The following is an 8,224-nucleotide window of genomic DNA, read 5'->3' on the forward strand; positions in this document are numbered from 1 at the left end:
AGGGCACGATTCATCCCACTAACAAGCCCGCTCTTGTAGTAATGACCATTTCCTTTTGTTCTGGACTAGAGGTGTTATCATTTCTCGAACCAGCTATGGAGAATCGCGTTATCCGGTTAAGGCACGATTTGTCCCACTTACAAGCCCGCTCTTGTTAGATTAACTACCCCTTAGTACCAAGTTTTTTTTCTTATTTTAATTTATTTCATTATATTTCTTTATTATTTTTTATTTAAATTTTTTTTTTTTGTTTGTTTTATATATTTTTTTTTGTTTAAGTGCTAGGATATGTACTCCTGCGTTTCACATTTTTTATGTGAGTTTTATGTATTTTCTTGCCACTTAGCGTGGTGACTGATACTTTATTGTCTTTTGCAACAATTTCTTTTTTATACACGGGTTTTTGCTTTCCCTTAATCTGCTTATCCTTTACGTATATGACATCGTTTTCGTCATAACGCTCCGGAAGAGATCTTTTCTTATTGTGACGTTTGATCTGGTCTAGCTGCTTTTTTGTCAGCAAGGCTTTCAAATATTTATTAGTTTTTCTACTTTTTTCTAACAGCTCCTGATAGTTAGAGGATTTTGCTCGATTAAAAAATATTTCACTTGGTTTTTGGTTTATAACCGAGTGAATTGAATTATTGTATCGATCCACTGCTATGTTAACTAATTCTTTTGTCCTTAACTTTGGGTTGTCTATCTTCAGGCATCTAATTATTTCAATTAAGGTAGAGTGGAGTCTTTCTACCTGACCATTCACTTCGCTTCTTTGGGATGGTGTGCGATACAATTTTATTCCTAAAGAGTCTAACAGGTTCTGGATAATTGGACTAATTAAACCGCGCTCGTTGTCGGTCACGAGAATATCAGGTGTTGTAAAATAGTGTAGGAGTTTTATTATTTTGTCCTTAAGGTGCAAAGTGGACTTGTTACGTAAATGGAAAAGTTTCGCAAATTTTGAGAATTTGTCGATAACACTGAGGAATTTCTCCCCTTGAATTTCGAAAATGTCCAAATGGATTATCTCACAAGGACGTGATGGGATTGGTGTTTTTTGCAGCTCTGGTGCATTCGGATGCCTATCGTATTTACTGACCTTACAAGTTTCGCAGGACGAGACATATCCTTTGATTATACTGTTCATTCTGGGAAAGTAGTATTTCTCCAGGAGTTGTTTCTTATTCTCTGTGGCATTGCGGTGAGCCCGTTTATGTTCTGCCCATATTATATCGCAAATCCTATCCGGATCCCTCAAATCTTCTACCATAGTCTGAGCTACTCGGATCTTATATTGCATAAAATTTTCTAAATATACCTTCTGGAGTAGTCCTAATTGAGCTTCTGGAATCTTAATACCATTGATTACGTTTGGTCTTAGTTTTTTCTTGAGGACGTCGATAAGCTCTGCTTCGCTAATTCCCTCTGACCCTAGGTAGTGTCGCGAGTAACCGGGATGGGGTTCCTCGAATATCTCCAACCTACCTCCAAATACAAGTTGGTTTCTGAATACGTTTATTGGCGCTTCCACGAACGGTATCAGATCCGAATTATCTTGCTCCGCACTGTGGACGGTGTTGCCTGTTGAATCGTCGTCGCTTATCGATGTAAGGGGATTCGCCTGAGTTTTTAAGCGGGAAAGAGCGTCTGCCACGACGTTTGATTTACCTGGTTTGTAAATTATTTCATAATTATATTCTTCGATCCTAGACTTCCATCGCTTTAGTTTTGCATTGTAGTTCCGGTTGCTGAGGGAAAACGTCAATGGTTGATGGTCGGTGAATATTCGTATCCTCTTAGCGCCATATAGGTAGTTCCGGAGATTGTCCAATGCCCAAACAATGGCGAGCATTTCCTTTTCGTTGGTCGCATATGCTTCTTCCGTAGTACTTAGGCTTCTTGATATAAATGCTATTGGTTTATCCTTGCCATCGTAATCTTGTGACAACACGGCACCAATAGCGAAGTCGGAGGCGTCAGTTGTCAGATTGAAGGGTTTGTCGAAGTTGGGGAAGGTTAGGACTTCCGATGTCGTCAGTATCTCCTTGAGATCAATGAATGCCTTTAGCGCTTCTGTGTCCAAGCTTATGGGTACCTTTTTGGATTGCGTTGCCTTTACCTGTGCGTGCTCTCCTCGTGTGAGGTTTGTTAGCGGTTTTGCAATTTTAGCGTAATCTCGGATGAATTTTCTATAATATGATGTTAAACCTAGGAAACTTTTAAGTTCCTTTAAGCTGGAAGGAGGAAGCATTTTTCTTATTGAATCTACTTTTTTTGGGTCTGGGAGTATTCCCTCGGAGGTCACAATATAACCTAGAAACTCTACGCTTGTTTTAAGGAACTGCGTTTTTTCTAGATTAACTCTGAGACCTGCGTCCAAAAGCCTATGGAGAATGGTCTCGATGTCTCTTAAATGAGTATCCTGGTCTTTGCTGAAAATTATAATGTCGTCGATGTATACGAAACATGTACGACCTATGAATTCTTTGAGCACGTCGTCTATCATTCGTTGAAAGATAGAGGGTGCATTTTTGAGACCAAAAGGAAGCCGCAAAAATTCGTATTTTCCATTCATTGTGGAAAATGCCGTTTTTGCGATGTCGCTGTCCTTCATTGGAATTTGGTGAAATCCCGAAGTGAGGTCAAGTGTTGTGAAATATTTAGCATTACCAAGACTCGCGATGGTGCCATTAATGTCAGGTATAGGATACGTGTCAGGGATAGTTACTGCGTTTAACCGCTTGAAATCTATGACCATTCGATATTTCTTTTCCCCATCAGACTGAGATTTTTTCGGCACAATCCATATGGGCGAATTGTATGGGCTTTTTGAAGGACGAATTATTCCTTCTGAAAGTAAATTCTGGATTTGCTTCTCAACTTCTTCGCGCATGTTTACAGGGTAGGGGTAACTTTTTGTGTAGATAGGGTTTCCGGTATTAGTTCTTATTTCGGCTTGGACATTGGTCTGGATTTCCATACTGCGGTCAACCGGACCAAACAAGGTTTCGTATTTATTTAATATTTGGTAGAGCTTATTTTTAGTAAGGTTAGTGATATTTGGATCCAGCGGGATGTTTGTTTCTATTTTATTAACTTGTTGCGCTATTTTTCGCTTAAGGGGCAATACTACATTTGGTTTTAGCATAAGGACGTTGAGTTCTCTATCTATTACCGCTTTGACTTCAGTCAACGTGTCGTCGCCTATGATCCCGTCGAACGATTTGAGTCCTGGGAGGACGAAAAATGTGGTGGGAGTGTCCTTGCCTACAAACTTAAAAAAATATCCACATACTTTTCTGTCTACTTTTATGTCGCCACCGGCAGAGGTTACTTTGAATGGCTTTTCCACTGGCACGGTGTTGCGTGCTACGCGTTCACTGATGTAATTTTTGTTTGCCCCCGTGTCGACTAGAAACTCTAACATACCCTGATCATGCGTAACGTATTCTAAATATGGTACGCCAGACATGAGGCTCCTATGGTAAAATTTACCTGATCTTCCGTGAGTTGTTCTTTATTTGCTGTATCCGGAATAACTTCTTTATCTACCGGTATCAGGTGGAACAGCTTTTGTTGTTTACTAGTTGTTTGGTTCATGTGTCCCGTGGAACCTGCACCCCTGTTTGCGCCGTATGGGGTAAATCTAGTGTTTCGCGATTGGGAAGATGGCTCGTAATTTGATTTTACCAACGCCGACGGAGTGCTCCGCCAATTTTGCGGTCTTGTTTGCCCCGAACCTGAGTAAGACGGTCTTGGTACTTTCCGGTTGCCGTCTTGCCACGTTCGATTGTTGTTCGGCTGGCGTGGATGTTGCTGGCCAGAATAGCCTTGGCCATTGTAATCCCGCCTGTTACGGGAGAAAGATGGGGTATCAATAATATTCCCGTCACCTCTATTTGCTAGAGATGGACGGTGAAATGTATTTCTGCGGTCCGCATTCCGCAACTTCAGGCAAGCAGAGTATGCCTCTGGTAAGGATTTGACATTTTGAACGAGGAGCAGGGCTGGTAGATCCCCGTTGAGACCTCTTATGAACACATCTAGTGCTCTTCGACGGTGCGCCTCTGTCAGCGCTTCAATTGTTTCCTTATGTGCGTACTTTTCTGGTTCTATCGTGTTTATCATTAGGGATAACTGTTTTTGGATTTGCGAATAGAAGTCGGATAACCTCTGCCGCCCTTGAGACATTAACGTCAGTTGCTGTTCCAACGTTTGTAAGTCTCTAGTGTCTGCGTAGTGCAGCGAAAGGGTTTCTTTAATTTTTATCCAGTCTGAATCGTGGATGTTGTGCGCAAGTAGCGCAGAATCGGCCGCCCCCCTAATTTTTCCCCTAATATGTCTTAGGATGGCGGTATATATCGGCTTGTGCCGCACAATTTCGTAGTCTTTTATTACTAACTCTACACTGTGCACCCAGGAACCATAGTGTTCCCGTGAACCATCGAATACTTGCAGCTCCTTGACACAGTCCGGAAGCTTGGCCACTTGAGTTAGTTCGTCTTCCGTTCGAGGCGTAACTAGTGGCTCGACTGGTTGTGGCCTGGTGTCCGTGGACTGTCTCCGTACCTCCAGTACTTCCCTCTCTATTCTTTCCAGGTCCTGTGTAAGGCCTTGCAAGGAGTCATCTCTGTTCGTTGCTTCCACCCTATTGAGACGCTCCTCAAACTTCTTTACCTTACCAAGAATGGCATTCAGAGCGCCATTCATCTCTGTGAGGGACCTCGAAATCTCGTCGGCGTTCATTTTCTTGAAAAATAGAAATATATATAGATAGAATAGATTTGTAAACTTACACAAACCAATATTCCATTGGCTTCTTGAAAAAACGGCGATACCAAATGTTTCCAAATATGGAGTTCAGTCAAAATTTGTTGTGTTTTTTTTTTTTTTTTTTTTTTTTTTTTTTTGATGTTTGGTATGCAAAATAAATCAATGCAATTAACTTTTCCGTTTTTTCCGAACTTGATTTCTTTTACACGAAATTTGCTGTTGAATTGGCAGATATGCACAAAAGCACGCACACACACAGCTAAGTATTGCACTTCACAAAGGATGTTTGACTGATTTTACAAGCACCAACTGGCATTCCAACAAAGCTTAATTTTTATCCAAAAAACGAAAATTCTATTCAAATTTCTTGTTTCAATTCGTTTGTGGCAAACCACGTAAAATTTAGTTCAATTAGCACTTTATGTTACAGGAACTGCCTATGCCGATTTGTTGTTGACTTCGATTTTGACTCCGTTTTCGACTTTGCCATGGAAAATTTTATTACTATTATCGTTTATTTTTTTAAGTCACTTTGGCTATGTTGCTTTGGCACATGTAGAAAAATTTTGTTATCGTTTATTGTTGTTTTTTTTTTTTGTTTTAAGCCACTTCGCACCGACTGCTCGGGCGCCACTTAAGCCCTGACTGATAGGGACTTCGAAAAAATTTAAGTTGCGGTGAACCAACTGTTCACCGATAACATAAAAAACGCGATTTTAGTTTTTCACAATAAGTTTTATTCCGCACTGGTTGCGGTTCTGACTCTAACTAAACTTTACAAATTATAATTCTTACCAACTAACTGCTTAACCTAAGCTAATTCGCCAACGTTGCAGTTCCCACCACTTGCTGGTATTTCGCAATCGTTGGGTTGCGCGTGTTGGCCAATATGCTGGCCTTGCAATTCCCAAGCATTGGATATTGCAATTGATCGCTTGCGCGTGTGTCGCGTCAGCGAAAGTTCTTGTGTGAACTTTAATTAGAGCAATGAACTCACGTGTAGTGCAATGTGATCACAGGGTGCGACGTTGGGAAGCGTAGTGGTGTATGGCAACATAACTTATATGTATATAAGAATGCATAAAAAATTAATGCCATTCACTAACGCTATTTACCGCAATTATTATTATAAAATACTGTAACTGTTTACTTATTTAATGCATGTATGTACATACGCCTCCTTGCAGAAAACGAGGACTTTGAAAAAATTTAATGGCACAAAAACTATAAAGCATTAAACTATACAGGGTGCATACGATTGTGGAGGATATACATGCATGTGGCTTCCCAAGCCATTATTTATGTTTTTGCTCTTTTTCAGAAAAGACATGGAACACTGCAACTTAACTCAAGCAATGAGGAGCCATGCTGTTTGCGCAAATCAGCCAGTTATCCCTTAAACACCCTGAAGCGCCTGAGATATATTGATTTTTTCTTACGAAAAAAATGTTGACCAAGACGAAAGGACAGAAAATTACCAAAAAATTATAAAATCATTATCATACCATCACAGTTCGGGGTGCATCATTGCTTCCGTTACAATTCACCTCCACGTCACTCGGCCATCAGTCTTCCGTTTGATATCAGATATGCCCATAGCTCCAAAATCGCCTTTAATATCATCTCTCCATTATTTTCTCGGATGCCCTCTTCGTCTATCGCCTTGTGGATTTGTTTCAAAGATCCTTTTTATAGCTCTATCATTGTGTTTTAATGTACCTGATTACATTTGCACCCCTGATATGTGTGTTTAATTAATTTGTGTACCAAGTACGGTAAGTATCGTCTTCAAGTCGTACAAGGCTACATATTTTTCTTAGAATCTTTCTTTCAAACCAATTTACAATAACTGATCGGTTTCTTTAGATTTCAGCACCCAGACTTCGCACCTGCATTGTGAGTGTAAGTCTTCTGACAGTTTTGTATATTCGTAGTTTCTGCCTTCTGACGATGATGGCTATATTAAAATCTTACAGAGGTTCCTGTTGCCACGCACACGAAGCTTCCAGCCACTATTATGGTTTTAAGTGTTGTTAGCAACAAAATGCATGTCACAACACAAAACTTCTTTACTCAAAGATTTCGAGTGAATTTTGTTGCTTATATCGATGTTCTAGAGGCAGTAGTGAAACCCTGGATTGATAGTGTACGCGGTGACAGCCCATACATCCTTCAGCACGATTATGCTCCTTCACACAAAGCGATGGCAACACAAGATTGGATAACTTAAAATTACCATCACCACACAACGCCGAACTCATAGCCGCCTAACTGCCCAGACGTTAATTGCGGATTAGGAGCGTGAAACCAATAAATATCCTCATGACACCATTCCTTCTCTGAAGGCCCCAATTGATACCGTTATGGTCAATATGAATAGGGAGCATTTGATTCAGGGTCTCTGCTAACGGAAATTTTATTTCATAGATATAGTTATAATAACATAAAAACTTCCTGAAGTTCCATTAAATTTTGTTCAAAATAAAATCTGATTAGTTTTACTCTCAAGTTGTCCTCAAATACCGTACCCACCCGCATATTGGACAAATATCCACGGCAAAGTTTGAATGTGTGTCAATTAATTATTTTGCGAAAGCAACTGTGTACTGACACATGCGAGAAAGAACGTGTGATTTATTGCAAGTTTGGGTGCCTGTGTTTGTTGATAAACTTAACTGCAATTTGCCCAAAGTGAGATGTGTGATATTTATAAATAGTATATAGTATATAATTGGCGCGTGAGTTACGTCACATGAAACGCCAACCACAATTCCCATCAATTGGGAAACATAAGAAAAGAAATTCGTAACGAAAAGTATTGCAATAAACGTTGGACAGAAATAAAAAGAAATAAACAAATAAGAATAGCAATAGCAGAAATTCTTATTAGTATTATTGCAATGCTTGCTTTTGAACAATAAAATAAATTTGAAACCAAAAATATTGAAATAAGCTTAAGAAAGAAACAGAAACAAATAAGAATAGCAATAACAGCAATTCTTATTTGTACAAGTGCAACGTTTGCAATTTTACCAACATCGAAAATAAGTATTTAAGCAACCAAAAATAAATTGTAGTCAGTCGATAATTAGAGTTCAAAAGTAACTTTTAAAATTAAACAAGTTAAAATTGTTTTTTTTTATTATCGAACGGCTCGGAAGACGTTATTCGACGTGGACAGACCGACTGGTTTTTTATGATGAGTTTTGTCATGGCAGAAATACTAGGTTGTTCAATAAGTTGTGCGGTTCGATAAGAGAAGGCGTTGCTACTACACTAAGTTTTATGTTATATTGGTACACTCCTCATATAAACGTATGTGAAGTTTCATTTCAATCTGGCAATTGATTCTTTGTTTGCAAGCCATTTAGTATCGACGTGTCACAATATTTTCTACACGGGAAAATATCAAGTATCGTGCAGTGATTGAATTTTTATTTTTGGAAGGTTT

Source organism: Anastrepha obliqua, unplaced genomic scaffold (assembly GCF_027943255.1).
Source record: "Anastrepha obliqua isolate idAnaObli1 unplaced genomic scaffold, idAnaObli1_1.0 ptg000005lb, whole genome shotgun sequence".
Lineage (NCBI taxonomy): Eukaryota > Metazoa > Arthropoda > Insecta > Diptera > Tephritidae > Anastrepha > Anastrepha obliqua.